Below are 12,364 nucleotides of genomic sequence, written 5' to 3'. Positions count from 1 at the left end.
TCTATACTACAATATACTTAGGTCCATGCAAAAAAGTAGCTACCTTTTATATATGAAGTGGATGATTAAGTCTTTGGTGTTGTAAAAGCAACTTCATTTAAACATAACCACCCCCACCACCAAAAAAAGAAGAGGAAAAAAAAAGTAATGAAAATAATAAGGGAAAAATCCAAGACACACTTCCTGGGGGGAAAAAAAAACAACAAAAAAACAAAAAAACCCATCATGTAATTTCTGTCCTTGATGGAATGTATTAAATAAGCAAACACCACCAACAAGCAAAACAAGTACTACAATGTAAAAATATTAAAAAAAAAAGAAAACCCTCTCATATGCATAAACACACCGGAGCAAGAATAATGTCTTTTTATCTGTACTTCTACAGATATTTGCCTATTTTTAAAATTTTTCTTACTGTTTTTATTTATTTGAGAGAGAGAGAGAGAGAGAGAGAGAGAGAGAGAGAGACAACAGGCACAGCGGAAGGTCAGAGAGAGAGGGAGACACAGAATCTGAAGACAGACTCCAGGCTCTGAGCTAGCTGTCAGCACAGAGCCCGATGCGAGGCTCAAACCCACGAACTGTGAGATCATGACCTGAGCCGACGTTGGAAGCTTAACCAATAAGCCACCCAGGCACCCCTGAAATTTGCCTATTTTGATGATTAAAAAAGAAAAGAAACTATCATCAACTTTGCATGTGGGAAAATACCTTAAGTTTCACCAAATGCTTAAAAGAAAGGGCTTTGATTACCTATTTTAGTTAAAAACTGGTGGTTATAACCTTAATAGTAAAAATGTTTTCTGTTAATCTTATGAGGATGTTCCAAATTTGGGTTTTTTATTTTTCTTCTTGAAAAGCAATATACTTATTGATGACAATTTAAAAGTACTAGTTAATATCTTTTTATAGGCAAAAGTACTAAGGTCTTTGAGGATGTCTGAATGTGACCCTCTCAGCAACATCACGAGGTGGGTATTATTATCCCCCTTTTACTAATAAGCCATTTGGCAAAGGGGTTTGGTCCAAGGAACCCAGGCTGCAGTGACATGCATCCCAAAGTGTTTGCTCCTAACTGCATGCTACATTGCTTCCTCATTTGGGAATGGTCTTAGTTAAGTTTTTAAAAATAAGATAAAATAGAGGTGCCTGGGTGGCTCAGTCGGTTAAGCATCCAACTTTGGCTCAGACCATGATCTCACAGTTTGTGAGTTTGAGCCCCACGTCAGGCTCTGTGCTGACAGCTTGGAGCCTGGAACCCACTTCAAATTCTGTGTCTCCCTCTGTCTCTGTTCCTCCCCTGCTCACATTCTGTCTGTCTGCCTCGCTCTCTCTCTCTCTCTCAAAAAATAAATATATAGAAAAATAAAATTATTAAATAAAAAGATAAAATACACACATTTATTAAAGTAACTGTCAAAAACAGACAAATTATAAAAGGTCAGAAGTCTCAACGCTAATTAACATTTTGAGACAATTTCTTGTTTTCCCATGAACAAGGCCATTCAAAACTATTATATTTATGTAAAATTGAGTCATTTTCAAAATTTGCCATTTCATTATGGAAATAACTAGCTCACTTGATTTTTCCACTGCTTTTAGAAATCGAACATTATATCCTAAAATAGGTTTTGTTTATGATGTTCAATCTTCTAAATAATTTCTGAAATTGTACATTCAGGAATGTGATCTGAGTGAAGGATAGTCAATGATGGAATATGATCCTTTCAATAAACTGGAGCAGGTGCTGGAGTTAAAACACTGGCTCAGCCACCTTCACAGCGGTCTTCCTCAGGGACCGGTAAGCCTCAATGTTCATGCTATCCAGCATGTAAGAGAACCAGCAAGGAAAGAAGGCTCCCTCTAGCCCATAGAAAAATCCAGCCCCAGAGTTACTAGTTTGAAAAGGATGATAAAGAATCCTGGGTCTTATCTTTCCTTCTCTAAATCCAATTCCTGTTTCCTCAAACAAATATTGAAAAATTTCATTTAGCAATATATTTTCAGGACACAGATGATTAATGGCAAAACATGAATTTTGGAAGTATCCTTAAATGTGTTTTAAGAAATCTAAAGTAACCATTAAAAATTTGAAAATACCATAAATAACGTTTTCATATCCATGATATAAGTACCCAGAGGTGAGAATGCCTTAATGGCACATAAGAAGTCAATTAAACCTGTCTCGCCTTAAGAAGAGAGCAAATATGAACCTAAGAATGGTAAGCCAACTTTGTGTTCATTTCACTATCTCTACTGATTGCCTCAGTAACATGCAAGTTGATATATGGTTTATAGGTCCATCATAGGCACACCAAGGAATTTTTAACACCTAGGGTCTAAAACAAATCTATATTCTTAATGTGTTTTTTATTTGTTAATTTATAGTTTTCATTGAGAGGTAAAATTACATCTATGAAAATAAACTGGGGGCACCTGGGTGGCTTAGTCGGTTCAGCATATGACCCTTGATTTTGGGTGAGGTTATGATCTCAGGGTTCCTGTGATCGAGCCCCACATTGGGCTCTGCACTAACAGCGTGGAGCCTGCTTGAGATTCTCTCTCTCCCTTTTTTCTCTGCTTCTCTTCCACTCATGTGCAAATCTATGCACATGCATATCCCCTCTTTCTCAAAATAAATAAACATTAAAAAAAGAAAAGAAAAGAAACTGAATTACAGTAAGCAACTATCAAAAGGTCTCTGACTCTACTTGTTGGATGACGGTCTAGGCTGGGTTCCAAACTAGTGGAATTAAGATCAGGTAAACCTAAAGGCAAACCCTCCTATGTCTTCATCAATGGGATTGCCCATGTTACAATGGAGTTCACCATGTGAAGAAACAACAGGCTCATGAGGCCAGAAGTCCAGTGTTTCAAAGCCTTGGAGTTTCCTGGAGAGGGACTTGAAAGCCCAGAAAGCCTGTACTAGGTATAGATATGTAATATGCATAATGTGAGTTTATGAGTCCATAAATGTTTATCCAAATATGGATCACCCCTGTGATTTCCAATTAAGTATTCTTTTCAGTATCAATACAACTGAAAGAGTTTAATTATGACCACAACCAGACATCTGCGTATCACAGGTCCCATGTCCACTCTGCTCTTGCACTCTACTCGCAATATACAGTAAACATGTGAGCGCACACCATGCAGATGTGTTGGGTTCAGGTTAAAATTCTCAGCCATTGGGGGAAGTGGACCTCAGGATGCCAGAGCGTAACTTCCCTGTCAGTGGTCAGGACTGGAAATGTAATGCCAGGATGCTCATGCTCTGTTCACTTCCGGTGGAAAGAGATGATTCCACACTAGTTATAACTGAAGAAAAGCTTAACTATCACTTAGGTAAGGACAGCAAAGATGTTTCTTCTCGGGTTCCCGCTGCATTGTCTCTTTATTGGTGAGGATTTAAGGAGGTTTGTGGGGACAGGAGGGAAAGAGGAATGAGAAACTGCCAGTCCTTTAACAATTGTGTGAGTTATAGTCTCCTCGGGGTCCTGCATGCTTCTGCTAAAGAAATTACCTTGTTTTTAAGCAATGAATTCTTGAGTCAGTTATTCACTAAGGTGATTCCTAACAATTTCATCCCGACACAGACATTTAGACATGAGGTGATGAAATTGCTGCTGCTATCCAGTGACAGGGAACTAAAGATATGCAGAAGAGCTGATATATCTGAGAAGGAACTCACCTTTTCAAAGATTTAAAAAATAAAGACACATGATGCCAGTTACAGATTGGGTGAAAATTGAGAGTGATAAGCCATATGAAACTCTTTGGGTTGGGCAACAAATCTGCACTTGACCTGCTTTTATTCTCCATGAAAATAAAACCAATTATAAGATGGAAAGACGTGACAATGCAGCCTTTGAGCATCTGCTGAAATGATTTTGAAGGATCCTGGAGCCAACAGTAACATTTAGCAGCTAGACAGCCACCTTGCCTGCCCCACAGGTTTCTGCCTCTGTATTAACTGATGAAAAAGACACATTCTAGTAATATCGTCATCAGTGCAGGCAAGTGAAGGGACAGGTATATCACGGCTGTAAGTAAGAATAGATGTTTATTTCTATATCTTTCTAGTTCAAAAGGCTGGAGAATGCAAGTGGTAAAATAACATGTTTCACCTAGAAAACCTGATTTCAATTTAGAATTCTTTCTTTGTTTTTCTGTTAACACAAACTTAATTCCCTCTGCAGAGATTAACTGGACATGGTGATGTGTCTGCAGGACAAGGCTTAAGGGGGCTCAGGCAGAAAGACAGGAAAGAGAAAAGGTAAATTAAAGGTTAAGAAAAGTAAAGCTAATTACCTACTTCCCAAACCACCTATTCCTTAAAACAGCAAGTGGACAGATGTTTCAACGTCTCACATCACTTACCTAACTTCCCAGCACAAGTCTGGGCACATAATTAATGCTTCGTTAGAAGTGGTTCGGCCCCTGCTTTCCTTTTCCTTTCATTACTCTCTCTCTTTCTCAAAAACAGGAACTGATGAGAGAAAGCTGAAAGACCCTAAGCCAGAAGTGGCCTTGAGCCTGGATCTCCCTGGGCTGGGTTCTTATTTTCATTCTTAGCAAACTGTTTCCAACCTCTTAAATAGTTATTTACTGAGCTCTCCCAAAGGGTCACAGGTAATAGGCTCAAGATGCTGCCGCCTTTTACTTGTACTGTGTAAAGCACTCAAAGATGCCCTGTCAATTAATTAGCAGCTTAATTGGAATGAAATTATGTAATTAAGCATCTCATTTCAAATTAGCTATAAATGTTTACCAGCTCACAGGAATGAGACTTTCAAGGGGCCTTCATCCAGACCTTGTTGGTTCTGACAGTAAGTCAATGTCTCCCCTTCCTCTTTCTAGTTAGAAATGCATGGTTTTAATGAAGTCCAAAGATAAGTTCCATAAACCAGTCAGATATAAGTTTATTTACATTTTGTAGGAGCTGGTGACTTGTCAAGGAACACATTCTTCCTGTGGGCAAGTCTACTGATTAGGTCCCCAGGGAGACCAGAAGATAATGACAAAATATATATTTTATAAATTAAATGTTGGCAAAATATCACAAGGATTATGTTCCGTTTTCAATATGTTAAAAATCTATTCCTATTATATATAAACAGGAACTTTTCACTGTGCTGTGATTAAAGACCACTGGCTTCTGTTAGCATCCTTTCAAGCATTTTAAAGCATTTCCCTATCAAGACGGAGGTTACTAATTTTCCCCAGCAACCAGTGTCTGCACTTCCCTTTTAAATGGAACCCCTTTCTCCATGACAGTCTCAACCTGTACATCTGGCCAGGTCCTTGCCAATGGAATATATGTAGCTGGAAGGGTGTGGGCAACTTTCCCACCATTTTTCTTAAGAGCCAATTGCTTGTCCTCAACTTCTTATCTTTGCCCCTTGCAGAAACTAGATGTTCTTCCAGTGAGCCAGGTCGGACTCACACTGAGGAAAACTCCTTGGGCAATAACAGAACCGTTAGATAGAAGAAACCTTTGCCCTTAAATAACCTTGTAGAGCATATAACTTATTTACCTGGCCTTCTCTCCTCTCTTTAGACCAGAGTTGTTGGGAGTACATCTTTGAGACGAATAATTCTGTGTTATGAGACAATACTCCAGGCACTGCAGAAAATTTAATTGAGTCCCTGCGTCCCAATGACTCTCCTTCTCCCTAACTGTGGCAACCAAAGATTTCCCCAGATGTTGTCAAATATCTGGGCAAGTTTGGCCCTGGATGAAAGCCACTGCTCTAAACAGTTATATGAATGAATAGCCTTTCGTCTTGTTTGATCCCCTGTAATCTTGGGTATATTTGTTATAGTAGCTCAACCTAGCAGCTCTCAAAGTGTGGTCTGCAAGAACCTTTTAGAGATTTTTTTTAGGTTTGCATGGATACTGTAAACGCAATGTCTGATAAAAATGCTCGCTGCAAATCACGGCAGTGAAACTCATTTGTATTAATATTAATAATATTCTTCACTGATATGTCCTTTTGCTGGTGGACATTTCCACTTAAAGATGTCCTTGACATGGAAGTAAAAATCATTAATTTTATCAAATATCAATTCTTGAGCACACATCTTTAAAATATTCTATGTAATGAAATGAGAAGTACACACACACACACACACACACACACACACACAAACTTTTCTGATGCATACCAACGCATGAATTATTGTCTTAAAAGTACTTGTATAGGGATGGAGTGGCCAGTGTCTGTAGAGCAAGATGCCTAAGTTTTACTGTAACACATACCTTACTCATGACTCTCCGTCCATGAGGACACAGTAAAGTGGTAGGAAACACAAAGAATGTGAAAGACTACTATCAAAAATGGATAGAAGAGCAGGCTCAGAGCTTGACTGACAAAATAACCATGGCATTTCAACAAGGAAAGATGCTCCTACTCCATTCTCTGATCCTCTTCCTACAGAGGCCATGATCCCACTTCCCACATCTCCCAGGTCTTCCTCGCCCTGGTATGATGCTGGTACCCCTTATGGGGGCCCCCCTCCTCCTGGATGATGACAGTGGGACCTCCTTCTGGAATGAAGCCTCCTGTGGGAGGCCATTTGCCAATGATGCCTGGGCCCCCCACGATGTGACCTCCTGCCTGTCCCACGAGGATGCCCACTCAGCCAGGAAAACTCGACCAGACATGTAAGGAGAGATGGGAGCCTCTTTATATTCATTTTACATTACTTGTTCTACTTCACCAGGAGACCACGGTGCTGTGACTCTGATGTTTTCTAACAGCAGGACAGGGAAGCCTTGCTCCCCCTTCCTATCAAACAAAGAATAGGTTTTGCAGGGAAGTAGTGGGACAAAAACCAACCAACCAACCAACCAACCAATCAACACAAAAACAATGTTCATTTGTTTTGTGAAATATGAAGATAGAATTGTCGACTGGTTTAGTTTTTTAAAAAACGTAATCATGCAGTTTGAGTTACAAACTGAACTAGCTACTTTTCTGTGAGACACTCTTTTTACTTAAGAGGCTGATGCAAAGAAAAAGGTTTTCAAACTACAATATTTGGTATATTCCTTGTCAACAAATAACGAGGTAAACTTGTCATTTCAGGGAAAACAGCTGAGAGTATGTTGATTATCAACTGTTCCTAGTGATCAAATTAAAGCAACCAAGTGAGAATTAGGATTTTAGAAAATTAGTATTCAGTACCATAAGACATTACAGAAGTAAGTGGTGGTCAGCTCAATAAAATAATTTTTCTGGGGCACCTGGGTGGCTCAGTCGGTTAAGCCTCCAACTTCAGCTCAGGTCAGATCTCACATTCATGGGTTCGAGCCCCACGCCAGGCTCTGTGCTGACATCTAAAGCCTGCTTCCAGTTCTGTGTCTCCTTCTGTCTCTGACCCTCCCCCTCTCATGCTCTGTCTCTCTCTGTATCAAAAATAAATAAAACATTTAAAAATTTTTTTAAATAAATAAAATAATTTTTCTGATACTGTAAAATCATTAATCAACCTTTATTTAGAATATCTGCTTAACTCCATGAAACAATATTTTCCAAATGACCAACGGATGAGGCCATGAAATGATATACCAGTAGAAGACTCCTTCAAAGTAGAGTACTGATCAGTGATTGTTTTAATGTCACACAGTACAAAATTTCATATAATTTCAGATTTCGCATTGTCAATAATCCTTAAGAACTATTAACTGTTTAGTTAGGGTATAGAATTTAAGAAATCTAAAATTATCTGATTTTGCTACAAAAATAATGCTTCTTTTTCCAACCACATATTTGTATAAAGTTAGTTCTCCTCACATATTCCCACCACATCAACATAAGGGATTGATTATAGATGCAGATACATGAATCTAGCTGTCTTCTGCTAAGGCAGACATTAAAGAGATATGCAAAAAAATAAAGTAATGTCCTGGCAGGTTAGCAATATGGTGAAATAGGAAGCCCTAAGCTCTCCTTCCTCCCACAGAGATACTGATTCAGAAATATACACAGATCAATATCCTTTGTGTAAAATCCAGAAAACAGTTAAGAAGTTCCTACACCCCAGGTGGCATAAAATCAGCCACAATGAAGCCAACAGGAAAATATGGGCCTTCTCAGCCCCATCCCTCCCACTGGCATAGTATCACGTGGCTGGGAACTCCCAGTTCCTGGACTCTCCCTGGAGAGGGAAAGAGAAGCGTGGACTCTATCTGCAACATTCTGAGTTTTCATAGGTTGGGAGCAGGAGAGCTTGTCTAAGGTACTGGCTTCTGTCTCGCTTGTCTCCTAGCACTGCTGGGACCCAGTGTGTTCTTGATGTCTGGGGGGCCACGTAGAAGGTAAAGGAGCTGGGTGGTATGCTGCTGATTCAGAGCGGCCACAGTACAACAGAAAGACACCCCAGGAAACAAGAGTTTTTGAGTCCCAAACCAGAAAATCCACCTAATTAGAAATGTACATGCACAAGTCCAGAAAAGATACATCCACAGGAAAGTCTTGAGAAGCCTTCCAAGAAGTTAAAAGCACCATCACTGAATCGGGAAGAAACAGAACTGAACAGACCCATAACTAGTAAGGAGACTGAATGACATATCAAACATTTAAAGAAGAATTAACACCAATCCTTTTCAAACTTTTCCACAAATCTTAAGAGGAGGAAATATTTACAAACACGCTTTATGAGAATAGCATTTCCTGATACCAAAGCCAGAAAAAGATAACTACCACAAGAGAAGACAACTGGCCAATACCTCTGATTAATATAGATACAAAAATACTCAACAAAATTCTAGCAAACTGATATCAACAGATAGAAACAGGATCAGACACCAAGACCAAAGGAATTTATCCCCATGAATGCAAAGATGATTAAACACACAAATATCAATTGATGTGATACACCCCATTACCAGAATGAAGGATAAAAATCACAGGATCATCTCAACAGATACACAAAAAGCAACGGACAAAACTCAACACCCTGTTATGACAAAAACACTCAAACTAGGAATAGAAGGATATTACTTCAATACAATAAAGGCCAAATATGACAAGCCCACAGCTAACATTGTACTGGCAGCTCTTCCTCTGAGGTCAAGAACAAGGAAGGCATGGATGCCTAACTCTCACTACTTCTTTTCAACACAGTACTATAAGCACCAGTGAGAGCAATTAGGCAAGAAAAAGAAATAAAAAGCATCCAAATCAGAAAGGAAGAAGAACTGTTCACAGAGGACACAATCTTATATGCATAAAACACTAAAGATTCCTCAAAAAACTGTTACAACTAATAAATGAATGCAGCAGGATATTTAATCAACACACAAAAATAAACCATATTTCTATACACTGACAACGGCCAGTCCAAAAGGGAAATTAAGAAAACAAATCCATTTATAATAGCATCAAAAGGAATTAAATACTTAGGAATAAACATAACCAAGAAGGCAAAAGATTTGTATAACAAAAATTACACACTGCTGAAAGAAATTAAAGAAGCACAAATTGAAAGGCACCCCGTGTTCATGAAATTGAAAGCTAAAGATTGCAAAAGGTCTACACTATCGAAGTAATCTACAGATTCAAAGTAATCCCTAAAATAACCTCACTGGCAATTTTTACAAAAACAGAAAAAAAAGTCATGTGGAACCACAAAGGACTCTAAAACAATCTTTTAGAAAAAAAATAAAACTGAAGGCCTCATACTTCCTGATTTCAAGCTACAATAATCAAAACAATATGGTAATGGCATAAAGACAGATGTAGAGATCAATGGAACAGAATAGAGAGCCCAGAAATAAAGCCATGCATGTACAGTCAATTAATCTTCAATATGAGTGCCAAGAATGCACACTGAGCAAAGGACAGCTTTTTCAATAAATGGTGTTGGGGAAAGTGGACATCCACATGCAAAAGAATGAAAGTAGAAGCCTATTTTACAATACTGACAAATATTGACCCTAAATGGGCTGAATAATACCTAAACATAACACCAGAAACTGTAAGTTTGTAGAAAAAAGTATAGGGAAAATGAGTCATGACCTGGTTTTGACAATGATTTCTTACATATGACCCCAAAAGAACAGGCGAGTAAAGCAAAAATAGACAAGTGGGTTTATATCAAACTAAAAAGCTCTGCATGGCAAAGGGAAAAAAATTAACAAAATGAAAAGGCAGCTTATCAAATGGGGAAAATATTTCAAACTATATATAAGAGATTAATATCCCAATATATAGAATTTCCACAACTCATCATAAAAATAATAACTCATTTTTTTTAAAGTGGCAATGGCTTAGACAGACATTTCTCCAAAGAAGAGTTATAAATGGCCAGCGGATATATTAAAAGATGCTCAATATCACTATCCATCAGGTAAATGCAATTCGAAACCACAATGAGATATCACTTCTCATGTATTAGGGTAGCCATTATCAAAAATGATTGTTGGTGGAAATGTAAAATGGTACATCCACAATGGAAAACAGTATGGAGGTTTCTCAAAAAAATAAAATAAAAACACAACTACCACATAATTCAGCAATCCCACCTCTTGTACATATCCAAAAGAATTGAAAACAGGATCTTAAAAAGATGTTTGGATTCCCATGTTTATGGCAGCAATATTCACAATAGCTAAGGAGTCAAAATAAGCTAAATGTCTATTGGCAGATGAATGGATGAAGAAAAACAATATTCACATAAAATGGACTACTGTCCAGCAATTTAAAAGGAAATCTGTCATATGCTATGATATGAATGAAATTTTGAGAACATTTTGCTAAGTGAAATAAACCAGTCACAGGACAGATACTACTTATATGAGGTACTACTTATATGAGGTATCTAAAGTAATCAAACTCACTGAAATAGAAAGAATGGTGGCTGCCGCAGAACAAGAGGTAGGAAATGGAGAGCTGCTATTCAATGGGTAGAAAATGTCATTAATTCCAGAGAAAAATTTCTAGAGATCTGCTGTACAACATTTTACCCATAGTTAATAACACTGCACTATACACTTAAAATTTTGTTTAGGGGGTAGATTTCACATGTTTTTACTACAAAGCATATATATGTATACACAAAGCAATGCTACTTTTCTCACTCTTTTTGTTTCGGAAAATTTCTTTTTCATTAAAAATTGTTATTTAGAGGGTGCCTGGGTGGCTCAGTTGGTTAAGTGGCCAACTTTGGCTCAGGTCTTGCAGTTTGTGAGTTTGAGCCCCACATCATGTTCTGTGCTGACAGCTCAGAGCCTGGAGCCTGTTTCAGATTCTGTGTCTCCTCTCCCTCTGCCCCTCCCCAATCACAAACTGTCTCTCTCTCTCAAAAATAAACATTAAAAAATTTGTCATGTATGTTAGTATACAATAGTTTATTTTTATTTTTGATATGAATCAGTAAAATACTTTTTTTACTTCCTTGTTTTAATTTTTAATATGGTAAATATTGATAGATATAGCTCACTGAAAGAAAGCCTCTTGGGGAGACATCAATAATTTTTATGAATGTAAAATGTTCCTGAGATCAAAAAAGTTGAGATCCATTAGCTTAGTTAGAATGTACTCTTGATAATACATACATTCCACACAGGTTTCAAATCTTATCAGTTACACTTACTCATCACAAAGACTTTTAAACTTGGGTGCTAATGGATTTATCTAACACTCAGTTTCTTTATAAAGAGTGCTTTTTTAAAAAATAATTAAAATATTTCATATAATGTGTCATTGGTAACCTTTTCTTATGTTTATGATTAATTTCCCCAGATAATTACAAACCCTTTGTAGAAAGGATCAATAGATTATTCTTTTTAATGTCTCCTTATACTAAAATAAGTCTATGAGGCCTTGATCGTTTATGAGAAGACAAAAGAAAGCAAGTAGGAATATGTAAAACAATAAAAGACAAAATTGAAAAATATTAGTAATATAAACACAGCAGAGTATTTGGCCGCTGCTATATTCCAAGCACTGAGCTATCTTATTGAATCCTCTTGAGAGACCTGTGAGGTAGATAATATTATCATCATCATGCAGATAAGGAAAAGTTAGGCTATGTGGTTAGTAACTTGCCCAAACTAGCAAGTGACAGAGCCCAGATTTAGTGTTCTCAAGCCAGGATGGGAACCAAGGCCTCTGTGACTTCGGAGCTGTGTGTGTGTGTGTCTGTGTGTGTCTGTGTGTGTGTGTGTGTGTGTGTGTGTGTGTGTGTGTGTGTGTGTGTCTCTCTCTCTCTCTCTCTCAAGCCAGGATGGGAACCAAGGCCTCTGTGACTTCGGAGCTGTGTGTGTGTGTGTGTGTGTGTGCGCGCGCTTGCCGTTTTTAAAAGGATGGAGCTTTTGTGTTGTCAGATATGTGCAACTTCTGAACCACTATGTCCT

General features: G+C 37.9%; 1 protein-coding gene and 1 pseudogene across 1 annotated transcript in view; one reads left to right on the top strand and one right to left on the bottom strand.

The window, feature by feature from the left end:
* NRG3 (neuregulin 3) overlaps positions 1-12,364 on the bottom strand; it is a 1,058,459-nt gene that overhangs the window by 746,527 nt on the left and 299,568 nt on the right. The gene's annotated exons all lie outside the window — the stretch shown is intronic.
* Positions 6,236-6,744, top strand: LOC115304089 (annotated as a pseudogene).

The sequence above is a fragment of the Suricata suricatta genome, chromosome 2, assembly GCF_006229205.1.
Source record: "Suricata suricatta isolate VVHF042 chromosome 2, meerkat_22Aug2017_6uvM2_HiC, whole genome shotgun sequence".
Classification (NCBI taxonomy): domain Eukaryota; kingdom Metazoa; phylum Chordata; class Mammalia; order Carnivora; family Herpestidae; genus Suricata; species Suricata suricatta.
Note: the sequence above shows the minus strand (reverse complement) of the source record. Positions and strands in the feature narration are given on the sequence as shown.